Source organism: Gavia stellata, chromosome 7 (assembly GCF_030936135.1).
Source record: "Gavia stellata isolate bGavSte3 chromosome 7, bGavSte3.hap2, whole genome shotgun sequence".
Lineage (NCBI taxonomy): Eukaryota > Metazoa > Chordata > Aves > Gaviiformes > Gaviidae > Gavia > Gavia stellata.
This window is the reverse complement of record NC_082600.1, coordinates 32,779,077-32,806,783: the sequence shown is the minus strand read 5'-3', so window position 1 is coordinate 32,806,783 and position 27,707 is coordinate 32,779,077.

Genomic DNA, 27,707 nt, shown 5'->3' with positions numbered 1-27,707 from the left:
CTAGTTGACTAGCTTAGTGACTGTGCCCAACCTTTACACAAGTAAAGTTAAGAAAGCTGAAATCCAGCCTAAGGTCAAGTCTTGGACATTCCCTGCCACCCAGCAAATCTTCCTTTCTGTCTCTTATGCATCATGCAAACCAGCTGACTGTGAGTTGTTGAAGCCAGCATTGTGACTTGTTGAGGCCAGAAGGATGGTAACAGGGTAGGGACTGAACTTGGCTCATTTCCAGCCACATTTCATGTGCAGATATCTATGCACTACATAAAGGCATTGTGAGATGTAACTACGACTTCACTAATTATGAGCTTTTTATTTAACTGAGGGCATCACTTCTGGTTTTTGTTTGGTTTCCCATGAGGAAAGAAGAAGAAGTGAGTCCGCTTAATGGAAAACAAGCAGCCTCTCAACTAGTGCCTGTAACTGTGTATCTTGGCTGCAAAGTAGATATCATTTCACAAATTATCAAGATGCAGGACACCATTCTTTCAATCTATTGTATGCCGTAACTGTTCCCTACACATAAATGTATGTAGTTATATAATCTGTTGTTAGAGGACATTTTTAATTGGCAGAGCAATACTTCAAAAATGTGCTATAATAATGTTTCAGCCACTCCAGGCAATAGCAACCTAGAGCCTTGAAATATCATCTTTCATTAAAAATTTTGATGTAATCTGTACTTGACATATTGGCTAACTGTTGGAATAGCTCCTTGAAAGGTGCCATGAGAATGCTGCAAGTTTGGCTAGGTATTCCTTGTTTTAGTGCAGAAAATCAAGGCAAGATTTAGCAGTAAAGACTACTGTGTTGTAACTATGACTTTATAGTGTGATTACAAAGAAAGATCATATTTTTCTGGTTAAGAGATAAGGAACCAAAACTCATCAAAATGTAACATTTTATTTATTTTGCTAATGGTACCAGTCCCTCATTTTAAACCCAAACTCTTGGTATAAATGTACACCATTGTCTAACAACACACTACCACAACCAACATGCATTGGTTAACCTTGTATATATGTTAGGGTTCTTTGGCCGTAAAGCTGAGTGTTCTATTTACGTAAGTTCAGAATTACTTTTGACAAGGAGCATCATAGTTATTCCAGATTTAAGCTAACACAACCTTGCACTTCAAAGAGGATACATATGAAGTGTTAGACAGCTCTAGGATTAGATACCTCCTTAATGCTGCTGAATCATATATGAAAGCTTGTGTTCTGAAAAACATGTATTGTCAAAATTACTGAAATAAATTAGAAAAAAAAGGACTTCACCAGCAAAGAAGGAAGGAAAGAATATTTACTTTTAGGGGGGACATGTAGTATCCACCTTGCTTATTTTAACATGATAACTTCACTGTTACCTCAAACCTTTGATTTCTTGCACTAAGCAAATGGTGTTCATTAACAAATGCATAGCACAAAGGAAGCAAATGATCTTTCCCAAATAAAAAGAAGAAATCTGTGATCCTTTGAAAGTAAAAGTGCAGATCATTCATGTTTTTGATTCACTAGCTCAATCCAGCATCATCAACAAATAAAACAAGATGGAGAAAAATCTACAACAATTTTATGGCATGTTGATCATGTTTCTTTTTCCCTGAAATGTTCTTATTCATTTTTATTATAGTAATTAAACTTAGGTAGAATTCAGAAAAAAAAATTTAGTCAACTCCAAATTTAACTTTTGGATTCGCCAAATAAATTATGGGAATAGGTCAAATTTGGAGGCTAAACAATCTCTATGTGCCATATTTAGATGCAGTTAATTGCAGTTTAGAGAATGAAGACATTTCAGATGGAATAAAGCTTAAAAATGGATTTGGTGTTTAGGCTAAGACTGTCCAACTTGCAAATTTTGTGATTAATTCAACGATGGGTTTGGTTTATAATGTTTCCAATAAGCGTATTTTCTAAAAGCTTTAAGATCATTTTGCCTTACTGGTCTCTAGCATCAAGGTCCTGGAGCGGGAAGAGAAAAGAAAGTCTCTATGTTTCTTCAGAAAGATAAATATGTAGCTATTTTACTTACTAGAAATGTATAAATAGGACAATCACTACGTTAGCCAATTCAGCTGTTAGACTTTACAGTTGGGCAGTATTTATCTTATTATTTTTTGATGATTTTGAATTCACTTACTAAAATTCTGTGCTTCAAACAGACTGAAGCTATTCACATTTCAAAGCTGTCAAAATATTTCCTTTATAGTTTTTAAAAACTTTTCCTTTCAGAAAGACGTTTTGTTGAATATTTCGTCTCAGAAAAGAAGTTAAACAAACAGATAAAGTAAGCGGAGAACTAAATAAAACATTTCATCTCAGGTTGATCAGCATGCTCCTGAATTTTTTGTTTGTTTGTATCACCAAAAGAAATAATAAAATATTAAACACTACAAGAAATATTCAAATATTAAAAATGTTTTTCAAGCTGAGCAGAACTTTTCCCTTATTCTCCATTAAACTAAAAGTTCTTTGGTTTAAGCTTTTGGAATTTCTGTCAATGTGCATACCATATGAAAATTATGCCTGTGTCACCATAAAGAATAAAATAATATACATATTATTTTATACATATAAAATATACATATTATTTAATTATCCTGTAGAAAGAGAATCCTCTCACAACAGAGGACCAAAGCACAAAAAGAAATATGATGCTGTCATTTGATATACTCCCAGAGAGATTTCTTCAAAATCTGTATATGTAATATCTCATAAGAATTCTTTTTCAGCTCATCTCCTTTTGAGAATATCTCAAGCCTTCCATAAAAAGATCAAGGGAATGGTTATTCTGTGAAGCAACCTGTAAGTTAAGGACACTATACCATTTAATAACAGAGGAAAAATATTTTCTTGGGACTATTTCTTTGTTTTTCCTATAGCAGCCAGCTTCAATGTTTTTAAAGATTTCTATATATTACTCACTCTCTCCTCTCAGTATTACTAGGAAGAAAAAAGGATTAGTGTTCTTCCTCTATAAGCAGGATATCATCAGAGAAATATTGTATCTTACCCAACATCTCACTGAACATTTGTGGCAGGAGAACTGGTGTTCAACTTTGATTCCAAAGTCTTTATTAGAAAACTCATTTTAGAACAATGACTTAAATATTTTGAAATTATATCTTTGAAAATATTCTTCCTTTTAATGTTCAATTCAGTTTAAAGCTATGTGATTTGTTTTATACTAATCATTGAATTTGTAAGGTGAATGTAAATGAAAATATAAAAAAAGTAAAAGAAAAAATACAGTCCATTTTTTTGTGAAACATGGTGGAAAAGGAGCTTTTCAGTAATTTCTGTAAGTACTAAAACAGTCCTGAAGAGAAGAGGACTTCTGCCTTCCAGGAATCCTGACTCTCTATTATTCTGTTGTTCATAAACTCTGTTACCAGAAAATCATGTCAGAGTTCTGAAGTTACTCTGAAATGCTGCTTATAACGTAAGTCATGGTTTGTCCAGTCCAGACTGAAGCAAAATTAATTTTCCATCATGCAAATATTGCATTTTATGTTGATTAAAAAAAATTCATAACACTTGCAGGCTGCAAGTAACGTAGTATGGTTTATATACATGATTTTGGTACATTAAAACATCTACATATAGTCACATATAAATATGAATAGTACATATGAAATGTCACCTTCTTTGAGATCACAGTTTTTAAGCATGAGTACCTATTTTTAATCTGCGATATGTTAGTATAAACACACATTTATATATTATTATATATATATAATATATTCTTCAGTATTCTTACATCTTTTAGCAATAAATTTATGCAGTCCATTTAAAAATTTATAATTTTCACAGTCTTTTCTCATAGTGTTAGTTTATTGTTTACTTTGGATTACAACATCCTTTTGGTACCTCTCCTGGTTTTGCAAAACAGAACAAATTTGAATTACACACAAACATACCATACTTCCATTTACTGTAAAACTGTATCAGCCCAAACCAGCATTGTTTACATAGGAATAAAGTGCAATATAGTAAAAGATTACAGAAATGAATTGTATACAAATAAACTAAGTGCTATCTAAAAGTATAATGAACTGTTGATTAATAATGCATTAGAAGATGATACTGAAATCAAATTAGTCATCTCAGGAAGTTTGTATGCAATTTTTTTTCCTTGTCACTGATGGTGCAGTAATACTTTTTAAAGCAAGTGTGCTTCTATGATGAGTTCATTTAGTATTCAGTATAATAGCACCGATAATAATGAGCTCATTTGGCTTCCATTATATAAGCATTAGATTATGGATACCTATATTAAAGTGTTACTACTATGGTGGTGCTTTTTTTCTTCATTTGGTACACAGTGCTAAATCTTTAAAGTAAAGCTTTTATGCAAATTGTTGATGTTTTTATCTTTGAATCATGACTAATTTTATGGACTCTGGAATCCCATTATTGTCAAAGTTGCTTTTGATATGAGACTCTCAGCAATTTGACTTGCCAAGAGTTTTATTATCATTAGTTCTATCCCAGCTTTTTTCCTTTCATCTTTTCTCCTTTTGTCAGCTTTTTACATACTGCTACTTGTAGTATCATCCAACAAAAATATGCAGACACACTTCTGGCAATGCCCTGCTGAAGTTAACACTGTTAAAGTGTCATAGCCCAGTACACTGGCTTGCTCTTCAGTGAATGGCCTGTTTGGCTTGCTGGGTACTAGAATCACCCCTGACAATTGCTGATGCCGTACTTCTGTGGTTTTAGTGGGGAAGATATTTATATTAAAGATTAAGAGATTTAAGTTGTAGGAAAGCACAGACTGGAGCTTTATTTTATTTAAGGCTCATCATACTCCAAAATCCTTCAGAAGAGATGCTGTGGAACAGTTTATTCATAGACATTTAACTATGAAGCCGTTTTGAGGCTTCAAAATGCAGAATGTTATGAGATCACTTCTGCTTTCTATTGTGTGCAAGTGTCATAGAAAAAATAGTAGTTACAGTTCTAATTGGCTCAGCTTCCTGTTTGCATTCGGATTTATTTTTTGCATCTACGCTGCTTGGTAGGTAGTTGTCCCTATGGTAGACCAAAACAGTGACTGTTTTCTGACCTGTGTCTGTCCACATGACCCTAGTCCTGGGCAGCACATTCATACTTTTTTCAATAGATCAAAACTCAGCCAGACCATACTGTTGTTCTTTCTTATGTGCAACACTAAGATCTTCTAGGAAGGATCTCAGGTCTGACTTCCCTGGCTGTGTCAGCCCCATGACACCACAGCAAAACACAATTGGTAGCCTCAAGCCAAGCTTGTCCATCCTGTCCACATTGCACCTAGCTACACACGGCCTTGAGCTGGTGCCGAGAGACTGAGTAGGTTTAGTCTGTCTTTGCTGCACTCAAGACAATGCTCAAAGCATTTTGCACACGTGCAATCAGGACGCTGTACAAGTTTAGGTTTTATGCCAGGTTTGGGCCTGAGGTTAGAGATCACATCTAAGACCATCTCACTAAAATGGGAACAGAGGTATTGCCCCATAAACAGAGGACCTACATCAGCATCAAAGATTCCTGGTAAATCCCATAATCAGTGCTTATTGATTTATAATTTATGAGACTCAGGAAGAAACAGTTCTTAACAAAAAGGTATCTGAGGAATAATTATGACAATCTGCTATACTAGGTCAGCTAGACAGCTACCTTGTCCAGACAGGGGGGGTTACTGTTGGTTTTGTTTGGATTTTCTTTAAAGGGCAAAAATAGTTCTATTAATAAGACAGAGAACTGATCATAAAAGGATCCACATTTCTGGTGGATCCACAGAGAGGGCTTGTAGTTACGAGTATACTGTTTACTTTTCCGCATTCTGCAGAATTACTGAATTTAATAAATAAAGTTGAAACTGAAGTTAGTAACTGAAGATATTAACTCTAAAATTGAGTTTTAAATTTTATAATTTTTTTAAAATGAGCCCTGTATCATTAAAAGGCAAGGAGGACGGACATTTGAAGTACCTAGTCTAACCATCTGTCCTGAAACCAGTAAAACTATATTCTCTGACAGATACTTATCTAAACTGTTGTGAAGACATCATGATTTGGGATCCTTTTGTGCTTACTTCTATACTTGCTGTTTTTATATACATGTGTGTATGTGTGTGTGTTTAAATAATAACAACGCATGGATTTAAAACAGGAACACACTGCCAACCTGGAATTTGCTCTGAAAAGTCAAATTAATTCCATATATATATTTTTCACAGAGGGCTATGAAATAGTAGTGTTCTCTGGTAGGACACACAAACATAAGCAAAGCAGTACTGGATCCAGCTAAAGGTCCAGCAAGCCCTTTATTCAATTCTGAATTGAGGCTAAATTAAAAGCTGAGGGAGACAAGTACAGGCAAGCATAAATGATACTTCTGTCTCCAATTGTTTTTGGCTCAGAGATTTCCTGAGCTGGCAGTAGTTTCTGTGTATTTATGACCCTCAACAGTCTCCTCTTCAGTGAATGTGTACAGTCTTTCCTTAAGCTGATGCAGATTTTTTGCAGCGTGTTATCTGAATGGCAAGGGGATCCAAAGATTCAATATGCATTTTATTAAGATCATCTGCTTTTAAAAGAGTTACTATGCCAAGAAAACAAACTACAAGGTGCTCAAAATGTATAACTAAAGCAATCAGTTGAGGTATTGACATGAATGGTTCTGCAGTAAAATGAAAAAGATGCAGTTGTGCAAGTTTTTGACACCTTGTGTTCATTTAACACTTTCAGTTTTAAAAGTGCACATTCTTTTGATACCTGTTTACACCAGGTATGGATAAGCTTTCTTCATACTATGCTTAGTTAAACTCTAGACAAAAGATGAGAAAAATAAAATATTTTTTCTTTAAAATAATGCTTTTGTCATACTTTTCACATACGACTTTAATGTTTCTTTATAATCCTTACATATGCAATGGAGGCTTCCTTTTGAATATCCAGAAATCTAGGTAATAAGAGAAGAACTGCAGTCTTCTGAAAGGTTCTAAACATCTTCAAGGTTACAAACACATTAATCTCCTAATGTACCCAGTCTGTATAGCACCAGATCATGAAAGCCATCTATAGCTGATTTTAAATTGCATGTGATAAATATATATCTAAGCACAATATATGAGCTCTGAATTCATTTTTTGAGAGTATCATCTAAGTTTTAGCAAGTTGATAAAAGAGATAAATCAGTTTTTCTTTTTGTCTTGAGCTAGCCTTTTATTATCATAGAAACATTGTATACACATGGAGCTCAATTAGTTGGTTGGTCTGTTGGTTGGTTTCTCTTGTACAAGTAAAGGCTGTAGAGCTTACTCTCCCCATGGCACAGGCAGTCTCTTTTGAGTGGTTTTGAGTCATCAGCAGCACTGATCCTGATCTTGGCTTCTTGGAGTCTACCAGTAGTATTATTTATTTTCTAATAAAACTTTTCCTTTGTTAGGTTAAAGACAGGTAGGCAATTAACAGGTTGGTCAATCTTAGACAATCTTTAAAGCTGTAGAAGAAGCAAACTGGGAGAAAGAATTCTCAGTACCAATGATAGGAAATTATGAGAGCTAGATGTGAATGGTTTCCTGATGATTAACATGAGGTTGTTGAACTACCATCCTAAGACAAAGTTGGTCTCAAGTTTTCTACGCTTCTTTCTCCAGCAGTATGCAACCCTGTTCTTAAAGGGGGCTTTGACTAATAAATCTAAAAGTCAGCAGAAGAGGTTAAAAGTAACAGAACAGACCTCAAAAGATTGAGGTGAAGGACACTTGTGGACATCTTATGAATGGGCAAGTAAAAATATCTCTCTCTAGCTTACTTTCAGGACTTTTGTTCTGTTTCGTTCTGTTCTCAGTCTCATCTTTCTTGGATGTATATTTTGAAATGTAATAGATTTATTAGATTGCTGCCTCCTTATCTGAACATGAAGTTTTTCAACTCTTGAGAAACTTCATATGATAACCTTCTTAATCACCCAACAGCATATACAAAAACTGAATTGCTGGAAGTGCAACTCAGCATAATTGTATTCTAGGATTGTTCTTTAATTAATTTTTAATGGAAATCTTCACCAGCTTGATCTGAAAGAACCATGGAGTTCATCTCCTCAAGCAGTCTACACCACATTTTGATTTAATCTTCCCAGATTGAGAGAAAAGTCAGGATCCAGCTGTGGAAATAAGGGAACAGCTCATCAGTGATAGATTGGTCCCTAACAACTGGCTCTGGAAGTCTTATGAGTGAGGGAAACTCCAGGAATAGAGGGTGTCTAGATCACATGTGATGAGAGAGATATTTCATCTGACTTCTGCACAGAGAGCATTTCTAGGGATTTATACCAATTTCAGGGCAAGACAGTAACTAACTCTTGGAAAAGAAAGATGGAAAATCTTTCCTCCCTCTTGCAATTTCTGAAAACACTAATTAAACTAGAAATCTCTGAAACTCCTGAACTTTTTTTTTTGTCTGGAATGACAACACAGATAAATAAAAAAGAGGACTAAAGTACCTGTCCCCCACTGACATTCGTTTGCTCAGCTCCAGCAGAGCACTATAGGACAAGTCTGTGTCATTATAATGGACAGTGTGCTGAATGAGCATCTCTCAGTAAGCATCTATGTGAGTAACTTTGAGAAGGTCTGTGACTCCTCAGGCGCAATTTCTCTGATATCCATGGGTCACTGAAGACTGGTACCCTCACCTGTGCTCATTTCAAAACCTAATTGCAACTGACTGCCTGGCCAGTCTGACAGAGAACAGGATTGTTTTCACATCCTTTTTAAAAGGAAATCAAGGAAAATTGAAACTTTTAAAACTTTTAGGTTCCTCATAAAACCCTTGTTGAGTTCAGTGGTCTTTGAATAAGGGAAACACTTAATATGTATTGACAGGAATATGTGTTTCCCTGAAATACCTTAGAGACTGCTTAATCCATAAGAATGTTAGAATTGTCTCCTCCACTTTACTAAATAATATCGGAATTTTTCCTGGATTTAGTGTTACTACTAAATCCCAAAGTATCACAGATTTTTTTTTTCTTGAACTGCAGAAGAACACTTTGAAGTTATATAGAAGGACAGACTCAGCTCCAGAAACCATCAAATCAACTTTCTTCTTGTCTGTTGGTTTGACCATTTGTAGGGGCTTCTAACGTGTTTGCACCCCACTGTATGTTTTAAAATATTCTGACATTGTACGTTGACAAGGTTTTTAAATGTTGTCTTAGAACTACATTAAAATTTCTGGTGCAACTGAGATCAAATAAAATTAAATTACTAAGGTGTCTTTTTTATTAAAAAAGTAACTTACCCTCCAATACCAAGGAAAAAAGGACCTTAAATCATATATCAGCATTTGTGATTAAAGTCCTAATTCTAAAGTGCATTCATAAATGTAATTGATTTCAGAAATCCTTGGATTAAATCCTTTGTTTAACCATTTAGTGTGTATCCTACTGATTAATAAAGAATCTATAACTAAATACTTCTGTCCTAGTATATACACTTTGGTTTACAACTACTAGGCAATGTGGTCATTTTCTTGTCTGGGTTAAAAAATAACAATGACTTCTTAAATTAAATTTCAAATGCTTTGAATTAATTTGATCAGAATCTTATGAAATTTATTGTGTTCCATCTTAATGAAGTATTTCCTTTTCCTACAGTTTTGGGGATTTTTGTTCCTTTAAAGCTTATCCTAGCATATTGGATTGCTTTATTAGCTGTATTCTGCACAAAGTGCTGCTCCTCACAGAGAGAGGAAGAGATCTTGTTAGCAAAGACCTTGATAGCAACTGAGAGAAGAATAATGAAACTTATGAATGGGTTTAAAAAAAGATGCAGACAAGAGTGCGTTTAGAAGAAATAATTGAAATGAAGAGAAGAAAAGAATAGAAAGAAGGAAAGCATAGAAAGAAGAACAGAGAAATGAGAGAAGGAGAAACAACTAGAGGAAATAGGAAGGAAAATATACAGGAGTAAAGAAAACCAAGTAGAAATAATAGTACAGAAAGAAGAAACCCAAATGGGGAAATGAAGGTTAAAATAGATTAAGTGGAAAGGAAAAAATATTGGAAAATTAGAGAGAAGGTTGATGAAGATGTACTGAAATGAAGAAGAGGGAAAAGGAAAATATATTGGAAACTCAAAATCATTGTGTTAATGCAAGATTCTGTAAATTTGGTTTTATATATCCAAAAATGCTCAAGGTGTGGTTCCTGGCTTAGTGTTTAGCAAACAGAAGATTACTTTGAGGAAGTTCTAAGCTACTCTTCTCCTGCATGTATATGTCATATAAATTGGTAACTTGATGTATCAGTAAAATTTTATGAGCCATTACGATGACTTTTTGAAACTCAGACTGAAATGAGAAATTATTGCCATATATCCCACAGCTCTGGAACTTTGGGGCATCCAGATCAGCCTCAACCTATTGATAACTTCATGTTAACTCATGCTGTGTTTGTTAGTTTGTTAATGCCAAGAAAGTCATCTGGACAGAAAAATGCCTGTCTCATTTTTTTAGAGTGTAAAAATCTGCAGTCATTGTTTTTCTTCCTCAATATCTTGTAAGTGGCATAAAATCCAAATTACTGAATGACTTTCCACTCCTAAACAGACAAATGGAAATAGCTGTGGTAATATGATCCTGCCAGGAGTATATCAAAGCTGGCATATGATGTTAAACAGTTATTTGATTAAACCATTGTTATCTCTTTTCCTTTAACATTCAGTAGCAGGTCCATTTTTATCTCAGGAATACCTTCTTATTTTTCTTTGCTTACTTTTCTTTCTTCACCTTCAGTTAGAGGCTCAATCAAGTGATCTGTACAGGGCACATGCAATTGTTGAACTAAACCATGGCTGATGGTTAATGACTCTTGCAACATTTAGCACAATAGCAGCTCAGTCCTGTAACTCCAGCACAATCTTCTGATCTGGCATCTGTGTCATCCACACTATTTAGGGTATATCTCTGAAACATTACTGATCCCTGAAGGCATTGCACCAGCAGAACTCCTAACATATTTTTTAATTCCATGAATCAGAGGAGTGCACTTTTTGAGATTACTGTACCACTTCTCTGTAAAGAGAGGCTGTAAATATAAAAGGTAAAACAGTATGTCTATATACATGACAGTTACATGACCAACATGCAAGTATTCCTCTCTTCTGCTCAGAAGCATGCCTATTACATGATGAGGTATTCCAGTATTTTGCCATACTTGCCATTCATATTGTAGAGCAATACTCGGGACTGCAATTTTCCAGTGCCTCTATGAGAAGTCATGTCACTGGCCTCCACCCAAAGACACTTGTACGTAGGAAGAGAGCGGAAAAATGACATATGCATGAGTACATACTTTCATATAGGTATTTTATATTTCTTTGTGGTTTTTTTTTAAAGGGACTATTTTTAGAAATACTTTGCAATCTTGAAGTCTTAATGAGAAGGTGTTTTAAAGGGATGTCTAGGGTTTGGGTAGTGGTGGTATTAGTCTTGCAGTTTGTAGTTAATGTATGGGCAGGAAATACTGGTTTGGAGACTCTAGAAAACAGACCAGTATTATGCCAAAATGAAAGCTCCAATAATTAATACCAAACTGAAAGTCTAGTCCCAAAGAGTGAGATCAGGACCAGAGTGTATACGGGGCTTATTTAGGAGCTTAAAAGCACGTTGATTCAGGGTGTAGTTCCAAGAAATAGAAACTTGGTCTGTCACAGAAGGGTTAATAACTTTCAGTACTTTTATGTTAGATATAGTAGATGATAACCTTCCACATATGCAGCTACAGCCGCAGCTTTGAAGTCACAGCACAGCATCAGGGTTTCCTAGGATCAAACAGCATAGTGAATCATGCAGTGGTGGTGGGAGTTCAAGTTATCACAGTGGTGGCTCAAGTAATACTGACAGTAGTAACAGCTGTACTGAGAAGCTGTTAAAAATCATTCCATCCCCACCCCCCTCTAAAAACCAATGGCAGGATATTCGAGCCAGGCTACTTCCAACTGCTTGGGCTTTAAGTGTAGCTTGCAGAGCTTCTAGAACAGACAACCTTGTGCCCCTCACATCTGTCAGCGCCAGCTGCAAGGCAGTATTTTTCATGTATATGGAGTTTAGTGTTGCAGTTTACGTTAGGGTAATCTATTAAATACAAGTCTGTTGGCAAATGGAATTTTTCTGACCTACCGAATCATGACTCTTCTTCATGTAAATATGAATTTGGAGAGAAAGTTTCTTAAATATGATCTACCTCTCACCAAAGCATGTTCCCAGTAACAAAAAAGTTACTTTTTTTATTTTACATTGACTTCAAAGCATGCCGAACAAACAGTTTCCCTGCTGCTTGCTGGAATATGCAGAACAAGTAAAAGCAGAGTATAAATGAACTCACTGACAGACGATGTCAGTTCAGTTCACCCTTTGGTATGTATGTGAATATGGATCAGTGGAAGGAAAGTCCTGCCATTCCCATCTCCCCTCTCTGGGCAGTGTGGAAATTCCAGATCTAATCCATTGTTTTCACAATACAATTTTAATCTATTGGGTTTTGGTTTGCCCTTTTGTCCTCATCATCTTTTACAGTCTGAAGTGTGTAGTATAGAATTTCTCTAAAAACACACAGATTTTGTGGTTAACATGTCAGTAGATCAGACAAAGTTGCACTGTAAGTATGATAAATGAATGCTTTTCAATTGCTTCTCTTTAGAGAAGTAAGGGCTATGGAACTAGGTTCTTTAAATAGTGAGAGGAGTCAGAGCTTGGTACTACGGACAGTGTATCAAATTCAGATACCTAACAAAAGGAATCAGTTACAATCCCATTTCCTAAGGTGAATCAAAATAATTTCCAATTACACCAGCAAAATTTACAGCTGTTTTGATAGCACCTAGTTTATATGCAGTAATAGCAAAGCTTATTTTGGAAAGACAGGAAGATGCTGATAAACTGGTCTTATCGTTTTAATTAGCAATCAGTTCTAGCATTCTCTGCCACTATGCACTACTTCACATGACAAGATTAAGAGTACTGGACAATATTCATCAGTGATCTCACTACTGAAGACAGTATTGCAGGTCTAGCTTTGTGTTTTGTTTTGGCACAAGCCAGCTTTGTGTTTCTCTTTTGCTATTACTTTCCTCCCCTCTTTTTGTTTTTAAAAAAACTGTTAGCCCTTTTTTCAAGCCTTTTGGTGCTATGATAGCTTTAGTGAGCTATCAAAAGCTACTTCTGTTATAGCAGATGCCTAGAGATATAGTGTGAAATCAAAGAAAATAAGCTTGACATGATTGGTAGCATATACTCTGTACACCATAGTAGGTTTCAAAAGTTGTCTTTGTAAAGCTCAAAAAGAATTTTTTTTTTATTTTGTAGTTACCTAAAAATCCTCATATTAAAAAAAAGTAGTAGATGAAATTAGATGCAAATGAGTATGACATTCAAAGCAGATTCTCAGGTGGTGTAACATGTCATAACTTCCTAGTATAATTATGGCAGTTTATATTAGCTGCGAATCTGTTCTCTAATGGTTAGACCAAAGTACATAATATTAAGACCAAACGAATGTGTTTCCTTCTGCTACTGAAAGAAGTAGTCATACTTCCTTATTTGTATATGAGCTTGATACTGTCAAACAGCTGTAGATTTTGTTATTTTAGTTGAAAATTAGTTTGGTCCATATTTTAAAAAAAAAAGGATTATGATTGATTTCTTCATTTTAGGTATTTGAATTTGATGTACTGTCTGTTTTACCATGCACTGAATCCCTCTACTATTTAAAGATCTTTTAGATTCACTGTGCTTACTGACTGCTCTAAAGAGAGAAATGAATGCAAAGAATACATTCATGACAGTTATGAGATAACCTAGTGGGGTCAGTGACATGTTAACTACAAAATTTTTGATTGCTTGCAGGAACAAATCAAAGGTATTATTTTTTTAATCTCATTTGGTCCAGAAATAAGAAACTCTGCAGGAAGAGAAATTTATTGAGAAGGCAGTTTTGCAGTCATCTGACCTGCTATGAGAAGAGCATGTGAATTGCTAAAAGAAGAACTCAGATAAAACAGATCATTAATTTCTGAATTAAATCTATTTAGAAGACAGTACCTTTTGTAAAATCATAAAATTCAATCTCATTTGGTCTAGAAATAGGAAACTGCAAGGAAAGAAATTCCTTCAGAAGGCAGTTTCACAGTCATCTATAATTCTCTGAGACTAACTCAAATAAAATCTTTGTAATAAAAAGTATCTTTTTTAAAATCAGAAAATGCATTGGAAGCTTTCTTGTTTCCTCAAATCTGTTTCCATTTTAAAAGGGAATAAAACATAATTTCTGATGGTTTATCCCAAATAGGTTTTCACTGCAAGTGGTATCAAAACATTTAGTTTCTTTCCTGGGTTGCCCTTGTGTCTTGTTGCTCCTTATTGTGCTTCTTATTGCCTGGATTTTGGCATATCCAGATCAAGACACAGGTCACTTCTAAATCTGTAAATGTGCTGAATTGTTTATGACTTCATGAGAAGCTTTACCTAGAGCTAGGGGAAGAATCTAGGACTCCTGTGTCCCAGAAAGGTATTTCTACCAAAAAAAGAATCCTTCCTTTTTGGTGAAGTTGTAGCAGAGACAGCTCAAATCTTCTAAGTACTGTAAGCAAAATTGAATTTTATCACCCCAAGGATAATGACAAAATTAATTCAGTCTTGTGGAAGAGCCAGAAGTATTCCTTCAGGTACCATTTCCCTTCCTGGCTCGAAATTCTGAAACTGAACATGTTGCTAATACCAATAATGGATAGTTGCAGCCCAGTTTCCTGCACACACTTGTCCTCTGTCTCTGACTCCCATTAATGCTGTCTACATGACTTTCAGAAAAAAATAGTGTTCCTGGAAAAAATGATGGTGAGGGAAAAGAATCCTAGTCCCTTCCCTTCCCTTCCCTTCCCTTCCCTTCCCTTCCCTTCCCTTCCCTTCCCTTCCCTTCCCTTCCCTTCCCTTCCCTTCCCTTCCCTTCCCACATACACACAAACACTCACAGTAAGATACACACAGTTGCCTATTGCTACAACCATCTTTTTCACGGAAGACTGCAGCCACCCTTCATCCCTACACCTGGTCTAAAATGCTGGCACTGGGCTCCATGGAGCAGAGCCACAAGCATAGGCTGTGAAGCACCAGTCACGCATTACTGTAGGTATTTCACTTTAGTGGACAGCTTCTTACTTATCTAGATTAACCTACCAGGAGTTATAGCACTTGACTACAGCAAGTGTAGACACAAAAACTTTCAAATTCCCTTCATTTTTCATGAGCTGAACTTTATGAATACATTTATAAAGCTGTGAAATCACTCATTGAGCTCCCCACTAAATATTTGTGTAAAAAATTGCACACAAATGCAGTTTTTCCCTAGATGTTCACACACACAAGAGAAATTATTTGTTCTTATCATCAATTTAAAAATAGTGAACACCTACTCAAAAGCTGGGACAGAGTAAAATAGCTGGTGTGCCAGTTGTGTTGGTGGGACTCTAATTATTCTCTGACTGAAGGAAAAATGGGTTGAGATTAAAAGCTATTTTATTCTGTTAATGTTTTTTGTGCTGTAAATTTCTACCACATTTTTTGCCAGCAATCGACTTTGTTTTAGGAAAACACACCTCTTTTGATCATGGATTCAAATAACTTAATGTACTGTACTTCACTAAGTTAATGTTCAGAAAAAAGAGGAATCACTTTTAAGCTCTGACTTCAATAGCTTTTCCATGCAGCACAAGAAGAAATATAGGTGTCAGTATCAGTGCTGAGGCAAAGCAACTACATTAATATAAGAGGTAAAAGTGATACAGCTTTTATTCACTAAACACTTGAAAGACACTTCAAACCTAGTTTTGAATATTGCAATTTTTTTTGGCCAGAAATTATAGGAAGTCTTAAAAAATGTCTAAAGGAAGGGCTTACTTGGAACTTTTCCAATGTATTTGTGCATTGTATTTTATGTTCAACATATTTTAAGAAACAAAGCTGGCTTTTCAAAAGTGCAAAAAGTTAGGTACATAGATAATTTAGAATGTGCTTATACACAGAGTGCTAGTATTCAATTGAAGCTTATATTAGGATTGTCAAACACCTCAAAAAACTTCAGAAGTGAACACAAAATAAAGCTTCAACCCTTTTTCATTTTTCCCTTTTTCCTCTAGGAAGCTCTAGTGTTGTTACAAAGCTTTCCTATCTTTTCTTATTTTAGTAGTAAGACAGTAACCAAGACAGTGGGTTACATACTTTGTAAAAAAGTAATGCATTTCTTCATTATTTGACATATAATAAGTATAATAGCACTAATTCTTGGAAGACAAAACCATAGTTTTCTTCTACCACTAGCATAATTATCAATAAGCTATAACTTTCCTTCTTCCTTTGTTATCTGGCTTTCCTGACAGAAGAGATGAACTATCACCATTGACGAGAAAATAACATACAAAGATGGGTTTGTAATAAGTTTGGTATGGGAATAACCCAAACAAGTCCAGTTTTAATAGCTACCCAAAGGAAGAATCACCACTTTTTCTCAGATTTTTTGTTTCCTTTATCACAGATGTGTTTTTTACAGAGCTTCTAGTTTCAGTTCTGAAGAGTTGGTAATAATGTCCACTGCACTAAATAATTAATTCTTAGTTTGATTAATATTCTCATTTAAGAGTGACTATTCTGTTCTGTAATTCCTTGCCTCCTTAGTTTACTGCTTCTCTACATAAGTTACCTTGGCTAATGTTGTTCAAACACTGCTTACCTTCTGAACTGAGTTTCAGGATACAGTAACATTTGGATGGATGAGCTCAGACAGGATATTATTTTAGCATGATGCAATGCACTGCAGTGCAAATTGCAGTTGATCAGGTCATAACACCTGCATAACATCTTCCACACCTCAGGAAAAAGTATCTAGACTTTGCCTTTTTCTTACTGTTTCCAAATGCCTATCAACTGATCAAAGATGTGTTTGATACATTTGTACCACTTATTTTCCAGTGTGAGGAAGAGAAGCAATTTTCTGAGAGTTTGGTCACAGTAAGGTAATAAAAAGTCTGTGGCTTCAAAAGTGCTATTATCAACGTTTGGAGTTTTTGCTCTGGAGTTTTCACATAAATCTGCTTCTTGTTAAGTTCTGGTGATTTTGCATGCCAACAGCATTCAGTGATATACTGTACCATTTGGGGAAAATCCTCAGCATGCGAAATCTGATTGTTAGAAGGCCTAATTGCTTTAAAATAACGCACCCTACATATGATTTGCTCTGGACTGAATGTACTTGGCCTACTTGTCTTCTCTTTGAGTCCAGATTCTTTGAGGCAAGTTGTTTTCTATTCATGGGAGCTTGGATTTTGTAATGACTATAAATTTGTTCCAGTCTAAATACTTTGGAAGTACCCCCACAAAATTAAGATTTTTTTTTTTATATCATTTAAGACTTTTTATTTCCTATTTTAAAACTTTGTAGAGTTTGGGATAAAAAATATATATCCAGACGTGGACTTCTGGGTTCAGCATGCCTTTCATTCCAAAACTCAGATCATCAGTAAGAAAAATGCCAGCTGATGGCTGGGCAGAAACATGACAACCTTTGACTACAAGATCAAATAGAACTTCAAAAAGAGTGATGCTGTCACATAACAGAGTTTCGTCATGTTTCTTTTCACCTCCACTAACTACTGTTTGATAAAGACACGGTGAATCCATGACTTCTCACTTTCTTCAGATATGGTTGGGAATAATGTGACATTTTAACTAACTAATCACCTCTGCAAGAGATCATCTTCAGGATGGTAACAAACACAGTAACGATTGTCAAACAAATGTCAGTCAGGATTCTAACATCTTGTGACTTCTTTACGGCATACGACAGGAAACTGAGTATTATTTGTGTGACTGCTGAGACGCTTAAATCAAAATCAGCATAGAAAAGATATAGGGACAAACTGAACAATTCCAAACTGTCTTTTTTCATAGTTCAGCTCAAGAAGATTTAGCTTCAGGACTTCATTCCTTTCCAAGACTCACCTAGGAACAACGTAGTAGGAGATGCTTTCCTACACTCAAGTGCTAGATGTAGATTTTGTACTTTTATTTACTCAATATGAACTAAATCGCACTTGGCCAAAATGAGTTGAACTTATGAGGGAGAATAGATTTGCTATTCAAGTTGATCACATTCTTTTCAGATCAATATAATTTGACTGGTATTCTCCACTTTAACAGAATGACAAGGCTTTGTGCAGTTGTGTCTGTTACAAAAGAACATCCCTGAGGTTTGTCATGGAGTCAGTAACTAAAACACAGACCAAAAAAAAAAAAAAATTGGTGTGTTGCAGCTGAAATTATGTATTTTAACACAGTTTGGTTTTGAAAACATATTTTAAAGATTGGTATTCTTTCCAGCATGGAGTCAAAACATGTTTGGGAGCCTCACTGTTTCATTTCAGAGCAGGATTTGAATCCCCTTTGTCAGCTTCATTTTCACCTCTATTTAGGCTTGCGAAGCTCCCAGATAGTCTAGGATGTGCAAAGTTCCTCAGGGTCTCCTATCTTGTATCTGTGGGCAATGAAAAATTGGCACTGGATTTTCATGGGACATTTTGAAAGAAATCACCCAGAAGCTAAGAACACAATGTAAAGATGGAAGCTTGAATATATCCTTCTACTGTGTATCTCTCAACCTCAAGTGCATTTCCTTAATAGTTCTTCTGCTGCTGTTTCAAGTTTGAGGAAAAGCAGTGATGCACTTAGCAATTGTGACACTGGAAAATCAGTGAAGTGTGAAGTTTTTTCATTCCCTTTTGAGATCAGTTTCATAAGCTTATACTTTTTGTGTGTTGAGCCACACCAGACTCTGGGTTTTCTTCATTTGGGGATTATTTTGTCAAAAGTATTGCACAACTAGAAAAAGGCACAAAGGGTGGGTAGTTGGACAATATATTGAAAATTGGTCCCCAAAATTCCCAAGCCCTTTCAAAAATATTAGGCCTAGGAGATAACAAAAGATACAAAGAGGGATATCACCTGCTAAAGCTAAAGGACAAGATAGAGAGTTACAGCTAACCTCTCAGCTGCACCTCTGATCACGCAAGCAAAATGCAGGAAGCCCAGGGTCTTGATAAGGTGGAAGGCACAATTACTTTGTAATAAACCGTGTTCAACACTCTCTTCTCCACTTCTGGTTGTTTTTTTTTTTTTTTTGGAAGCCAGTGTAGGAGTTATACTGCTTAAATTTTGTACCATGTGCCTTGTCATTGCCTGAAAATTTATGTAGCTGTTGCTATGGCTGCAGCTTCATCCACTGCATATTCTCAGTTCTCTACAGCTAAAATGCTTTGTGGAGTACAAATTTCCTCTGCAGTGGTGCAAGAGAAACAGCAAAAAATATTCTGCTTTTTGATCCAACTTACGTTTCCATGTGTAGAATGTCACATGTATTTTGAAAACCCAGGTACTCTCAGTCACCAAAAAGCAGTTTCTTTTTCTGCTAATGCTACAGAAATTAGCACCGTCTCCTTTCTCTTCAGTATATTGCAGAGCGCAATAAGCTCACATAGGTTTATAGAGCCTAATTTGCTTTAGCAACCTCAGTGTTGTTTTGTTTCCTTTTCATTTGGTTTGTAGAGCCTTCTGTTTTTCCCAGTTTACACACAATTGTTCTAAACTTTTTTTTCAGTACTGTTAAGAGGTAAGTGCCAGGATTTAGCATGTATAACATTGTCTAAGGCATTTGTTCAGCTGTCTGTTGAATCCCCTGAAACTAATGCTCAGTCTCTATTAATGTCTCAGTCCCTGGAAACCAGAGCCCATTCTCTCCTATAATTAATCTTGCAGGTACTGCCTTGACATTATTGGTTCACCAGCAGAGCAGAACTGCCTCAGCCATCAATAATAATTCAACACATTAGGATGAGGCCTACGTACACAGCCCACAGATGTAGCTGAATTGTGTGCAGACTCCAGCGCTCCTTGCTGACTGGGGAAAGAAGAAAAAAAAAGAAACCCTCTGCAATCAAAACTGGTTTGGTCGCTGGATAATTTTGCAATACAAAGGTCATGGTGTTACTCATGCTTTTGCTTTATGTTTTTTCCCCAAATGTAGGCCCTGTTTGGCACAATGCTTGTGATTGTCTGTTTACTGAATCTCAATACTAAAGCTGTTACAAATTGTCTTTCACAGATGGTGGGAGCTTCTCAGATCAGGAGAGGCAGGGAATTTATTACTCAATATTTCTGTATTACTGATTGGGACGTGAGAAGCATAAGCAATCTGTCCTACTGCAGGGTTTGAGCTCTCCCTCCTCCTTCCCCCACCCCAAAAATTATGGCTAGCTGGAGAAGGGGGGTTTTTTTCCCATTTTGTGTAGATAGCAGCTGTGCAATTTCAAGCAGAATATTTGCTTTGATCCTCCTTTCTTTAATTGAAATCCACAATTATGAGATTTGTTTCTTTTATGCTTGCTAGTTTATTGGTTTAATCTACAAAATGTGCTGTCTTGCTGTCTTGCACAGTTAAAGGCAACAGCACAGTTGGGATTTAAATGGCAAACTTGGAGGGGGGTTGCAGTCTCTCAGGTATTGGGGGGGGATAAAACTTCTTTCATCTGATTTCAGATCATTATATGTACAGGGCAGTAACAAGAACACAAACAATATGTCAACTAATTGTAAAGAATATCCCTAGGTAGCCATTTTATGTAAACTAACCACATGAAAGGAAATTTTAATATGGAGGCAAAAAATCCTGCTCTGATAGCTTATTTGGGGTTTTCCTCTATTTAGAAGCCTTTGTAGTAACAGTTTTCATAGTATAATGTTTTGCTGGCCTCTCCAATACCAACTCTTACCTATATGAGTTTAGCAAATCATTTTATTTACGGTTTGAAGGAGGCATTGCCAAACTGGCAGATGCAGAAGATGGGATTATATGGCAGAGTAATCACCTATGAACCAGAGGAACTGAGAGAGCAGCTGGACTCAGATTTACAAAGGATTTTACCTTGTTAGGTCTAATTGGGGTGAAGAAACTGCAAGACTTAGTCCACCTATGGATTTTTTTTTTTTTTTTTTCTTAGGTTACAAATGTCAGCAAATCTCTTATAAAAAATCCTCAGGAAGAAAAAAAAATCCTTTGCCTTAGTCTCTTTGCCAAGAACTATTTCCTGACAAGAATTTTGGCCAGAAAAAGAACTAGTAAATAAATCTTGAAAAATACTTTGTGTTATAAATTGTGTGCATTTGTGATAAATTCCTTTTCTTGTGAGATAGATGCCTCTGAATAAAATGGTTCTAGCTCTGTAATTACCATGTATCATGGATTGCATATCAGATTATCCATCAGTATTCTACAATGTTTCCCCAATCAAAAAAAAAAAAAAAAAAAAAAAAGGACTGGGAAATTCAGTTCAATTTGGCTAATTTGTTAACCACTTTTTTCAGAATTCTCCTAGAGATATTCTGAAATTAGTATAGCTTGCTAACAACTGTTGAGAATTTGTTCTCAAATGCATGAAGAAAACAAAATAAAGTCATTAATAAAACTGTATTGCAAGATCCATTCTGGAGCTTTCCTAGTTTACACCAGCTAATAAACTTTCCTCAATTTAAAAGAACCTTTTTGAGATTTTTTTCCTGAAAACCTCACATGGGAAATCTTTCATAATGAATGTCGAGCAGAGCTACATCAAACCTGGACCTGACTGACACCCTGTCCTAAGGCTTAGCATGGACCTCATTGAATTCAATAAAAAACCTCATAGCAGCTTTAGATGAATTTACATTAAGATATAAGTACCCAAATCTATGAACTCAGGAGGCTAAATCATATGGACATAGCCATGCCATTGGCTTGCAGCTCTGATAACAAGCAGGATTGCCAAGAGAGCTTCTCCTTCAGTTATAAAAAGTCCACAATGTTTTGCAAGAATCACTAATAATAATGAAGAGCAGTCTCTTCTTGCTAAAATAAATAAATAATCCTGTCTAGGTATTTTTACAGTGATGATGAAGGTGCAGGATTTTCTCTGGCAGAAGGGTGGGTGGAGAGTGAGTGAAATATTTTGTTCATTCACGTAGCCCTGTAGCCCCACACGACAGTATTACCATTGCTAACAGCAGCCTAGAGGTTTTGCATTGAGTTTGCAAGGCCTCAGCTCTGAGGGTTGTTAGGCTTACTATTTCTGAACTTGTATCGACTTGCCGGTTGCTTTATATGGGTATGGTTAAGCTATAACAACAATTTTTCTTGTGCTTTGCTTTTCCTTGTCTTTTTATGGTACAACCACAGTTTTATACAGATAGTAGTAACAAGTAGCTCAGGAAATAAACGGCTAGTTACTTTAATGGCTGCGGAGCTGTTGTAGTTCTGTGCACTGAAGGTAAACTGTAAAATTTGTGACACTGAGAAGAATAAGATGATAGGTCTCCTACAGACTAAAGAAGGATCAGGAATGACATAATGTCTGCCCTCCCAGGCCTGACCCCAAAGAATTCTTGTCACAGGGCTCTGCCTCTGATGCCTTGCAGAGCTCTGTGTTACAGACATTTTCTTCCATGTTGGGTATGTGTCATTGACTGGCACAAAAAGTATTGGGAAAAAATACCATTTTCTGTAGCACTGCTATATTTTACCATAATTTGGTCATATTCTTATCATCATTAGAATCCTTTTTCATTAGAAACATAGTTATGTCATCTTGAGACCTTTCTGTAGAAATCATGAATAGGTACTGTAAATTCATTAATATTATGAGCATATGAAAGAAATAGAATATACGTATTTTACTATAAAATACTGAGTGTCATTTCAATGGTTGTAATAAAAAGCAAAAAACTTCCAAATATTAAACTATCAGAGTAACTCAACCTGATGGCTCTGAGGGTATCAAATCCAAAGTCCAACCTCAGTGGCAGGAAAGAAGCTAACATTAAATCACTTGATTTTTCAATATGAACCACACATCTCTGCATACAAATATGTAGAGCTGAGCAACAGCAGTTTAGATTTGCTGGATTAAAGACTTTGTCTAGCTACTAAAAATGAATGTCAATTAAACAGCCAAATAAAAATTCAAAGATCGTTAGGATTTAGTGTTAGACATAATATATATGTATTCAGTTTTAGCAATTATTCATAGAATCATAGAATCATTTAGATTGGGAAAGACCTTTAAGATCATCGAGTCCAACCATTAATCCAACACTGCCAAGTCCACCACTAAACCATGTCCCTAAGCACCACATCTACACATCTTTTAAATACGTCCAGGGATGGTGACTCAACAACTTCCCTGGGCAGCCTGTTCCAATGCTTGACAACCCTTTCAGTGAAGAATTTTTTCCTAATATCCAATCTAAACCTTCTGACACAACTTGAGGCCATTTCCTCTTGTCCTATCACTTGTTACTTGGGAAAAAAAGACCACACCCACCTTGCTAGTGGCTTTGAAAAGAAACAAGGGACTGTAACAAGGGTGCTGGATGGCTTAGAAATGAGTGGGGAGTTAGCTTCTTAACATCAGGTGAGTTCATCTTCATTTGGAGATTGTTTGGTATCACCATGTCATTACACAGTATTATCAGCCTAACATTTGCACAGTGGTATTAGGTGTCATCACTACAAATTTCAACAGTTGCCAGTCTCATTAGACTAGATTAAAGGTACAGAGAACTCATTTCCCTAAAGTTCATGATGGAAAAAAATAAATAGGAACACTTACTCCAGTACTTTACCTGGTTTATTAGTTAAGATGATGGAGTTCATATGATAGCAACATAATTTGCTATCTAAATAATAATGCTAAAATTATAGAATTGAAGAAAAGGAAAAAAAAAAAAAAAAAAAAGACTCCAGAAAAAATTGTAACTGGATTATTCTACAAAGTTTTATGTGTGACAATGAAGAAATTTGACACTTAGGACAATGCAAAAGATACCTGGATCTAGAAGACATGTCAGTACATCCTAGCAGATTTATAAGTTTCTTTTTTTTGGTATCAAAACCACAGATAGTCAGTTCCACAGTGAGGTTATGATCATAAATACTCTGAGAAGGCAGAAATCATTTATAAATATTTTAACCAAATTAAAAGAAGAATTTCTGTCTCTATTTCTCTGCCTTCCCTTTCTCTATAGCTTTCTTTTTCCATTCTCCACAATACAATCAGATACAGTGAAGAAACGTCTGTGGAATGAGAATGCACATTTTATCTTCTGCAAAGAAAATAGTCAAACGAGTCAATGTAGGATGAATCCAGAATGTAGAGTCTCAGAAGGTTTTATTCTTCCTATAACTACCCCTTCAACTAAGCAGTCTCAGCCTTACCTGCCTGCCAAAATTGCAGTTTGGATATGTCAACAGTGCGAAAAGCAGTGTAACTGAAATCTCTGCAGGTTTTAGAACTAACTTTATCTATCCATCTCAATTTCTATAGCTGTAAGTATAGGCAGGCCTCATATACTGAGTATCAAAAAAATCTGACACTTTAAAAAAACCGTTTCTACAGACAGCCAGCAGTAGTTAAGATCTTAGGCAGGCTTGCAAGGCTTTTCCTGAAGCTTATGAGGCTATAGTTTCATTGAACTAACTTAGCTTTGTTAAATAATATCTTGGCTACTTAGATTGAATCTGCTCACCATGATACTATATCTCTGCATTACAGTGTAATAACTCATGTGCAAGCTCATGGTCAAGAATGTCTTGCACATTAAGCTATGATGGAAAGAGTACCAAGTGGAAATAAAGAATATTTAAGAGGGCAAATCATTTGGTAGTACAGTTATCTGGAGAAACAGAAACCAAACCAAGCTTGCAAGTCTAAGTAAACTATGAGAAATTATCAGCTATGATTCTGTTACTGAAGAGGACAGGAAGAAAAAGAAAACTAGGAAATGACTGCCTTTGAGTACAAAAAAGTAGGCAAACTAGCTTTTGCAACTCCCCTTCTCCTCTGTAGAAAAAGAGGCAATGGACTTAATTAGGAAGCTTAAATACAGCTTTTAAAGTTATCATTCAAGTGAGTAAAAAAAAATAAAAATCTTTGGCACTTTAGAGGAAAAATTGTAAACAGAAGCAAAGTATTTTAGTGAATTTTTCCACTTCTATAGCAATGAAAAGTGTCACAAAATTTATTTTTACCCTCAGTTTTAAGTTCAAGATTTAAGGGTTTTTTCCTATGTATTTCCTTTTTCCCACATGAGTGCTTTTCTTTCTTTTTTAAAAAATTTTTATTTGTTTATTTATTTAGCAAAATGGGACAAAGGCGGTAGGAAGAAAAAGAAAGAAAAGAAAACGCAAGAGAGCAAACAAAAATTATGAAACACAAAGAAATGTTTCAGAACTTATTTTTATGTCAGTGCAGCTATTTTGCAAGGTCTCTTGAGCACAGAAGAAAGAATATGGCATTTTCAAACTTTGTTCTTGCCTCTTTTTGATGATGATCTTGAGATACAGTGGCAAGAGTAAGGACAGGATTCATTTCAGCAGTGTTTTCTTTTTTTTCTGAGTTATATGTCTGTCTATCAGCTGCATCAGATGCATGTAGCTCAATGTAAAAGCATGATCTGTCATTTGGTGTGTTCTAATGGTTGGTCACTTGATTGAAGAGAGTGAAGCACCTATATTCTTACGCATCTGTTACACATTTTGTTACAGAATTCTGTCTGACAAAAGATTTACATTCTAGTGAACTGGTTCTCTCAGCCTTAATGGTTTGATGCAGACTGTAAACTCCTCAGGATTTTCTCTGAAACACTTCCATGTATTGCACTGTACTATTGTTTTTGTTGGTATTCTGGGAGAGTGAAGCTGCAACATTGTCGCTCCACCATACAGATTCTGATGAAAGAGTGCTTGCTGCAGTCCTTTCTGACATGAGTTACAGTAGTTCAGGTTAGCTATCTCTTTAGTACACTAAACTGCAGTAAAACATACTTTTTCTGACTATGTTTACTTTTATTAGACTCCTACAGTTATGTCATCCTGAAAATAGTGCTCAAAAAGTTGTAATCTGAATCAGAGAGAAAATGAACAGCTGATACTAAAAAGCACTCACTATATTATCACCCTCCAGGGTAGCTTTTCCTGAAATGATGCAGTGCAGTTTTATGATATGAGGAAGGTAATGTATGCAGGTACTGAAGGTATATGTATCAAGTTCTAGCTCAACTGTAAATTAAACTCATTCTAATGGGTAAGGAAAGGAAATATTTCCATTGCAAAATGTAGCAACATCTGTGCATTTTTTTCTGTCATTAAAGAGAGGACTTCAGGCCTAATTCACAAGCAAATTTTGACCCAGATTAAAATAGTTATTATGTTAGGTATGCCAGGGTATAAATGAGTAAAACACAATCTTTTTAACCCTACAAAGTATCCTGTGTCAAAATTTGTGAAAAACAGTTCACATGAGGGCAAATTTTAAAGTCAATATGAATGAAATATAAATTTGTCAATGGTTATGTGAACAATAATTATCCTTCAAAGACAGACAGATAACTCTCCTAGCATGACTACAGATATTTCAGAAATCAGGGAGGGAAACAGATAATAAGCATTATGCAAGACAGAGACAAACAGATTTGGGAAAACATCATTAACAATACACAAATTCATCTATTTTTACACTATGAGAAATTATCACATTCTGGTTTTACCTTGAAATTTACTGTTACTTTTCAGACCTAGAGAAAAGGCAATTTATCTAAAAGTTTGGTTGGTTTTTCTAACTACACCACCTGCTCTATTAAAAATATGACCTCTCTCCACAGATGTCACATGTCTCCTACCCACATTTGTAGACTGGGGTGTCTACTTCATTACAAATTTGCTTACAGTGTTTAAACAGTGAACAATAAATATATATTGTGCTAGCCAAACTGTGTAACAGAAACAAGTGCAACTCTAAAGGTATCCTCTTAGCATCAAAGAATCAGTACATGCAATAATGATGTGTGATAGGACAAGAAAGAAATACTATACTGATGTCATTTAGAGTTTGTTTATGAAGAGCTGAATAGCGCATTCAGGCATTCAGATAGGCAGGAATCACAAAGGTTAGAAAGGTTCCTGTACAGAACTCCTTTCCAACGATATTCATCTAAATACTCGGGAATTGTGAAGAAAGGGGGCAGAGATATTTCATGGAAGAGTGGAACAGCAGTAAAAAAGTCTGTTGGTCCATGCGGTAAAAAAAATGTTTTTAAAAACAAAGACAAATATTGAGAATAAGAACGCCTCACTCATGGTAATTAAGTTCATTTGTGTAAACATAATTTATTATTCTGATTTCACTGATATGAATATATTTGTTGGTTATTCATTGATATTGGGAGCATCCTAATCTCTCTCAAATGTAGCACCACAGGGTTATTTGAATGTTCCTTAGATTTTGGTGACTTGCAGCTAATCCTTCTTCCTTCGATCCTATGGGATCAGGGTTGAGAAATGTAAGACATGCCCTTGTATTTGAAGACTGGCATATTCAAATGTAAGAAAGCAAAACCAAGATAGCAATGCATAAGTGGCCAAACTATTGCTTGAAACCATCAAAATTCTGTTCCTCTCCAGACTTTTTATGAATACATAGTACAAATCTTAAAGACCAGAAAGGGGAACAATTTGGCTTTGAAGTAGACAAAAGTTGCTTTTTGCCACTGAAGAAAAGTAGGTTTTCAAATGGAGAAGAAAGAG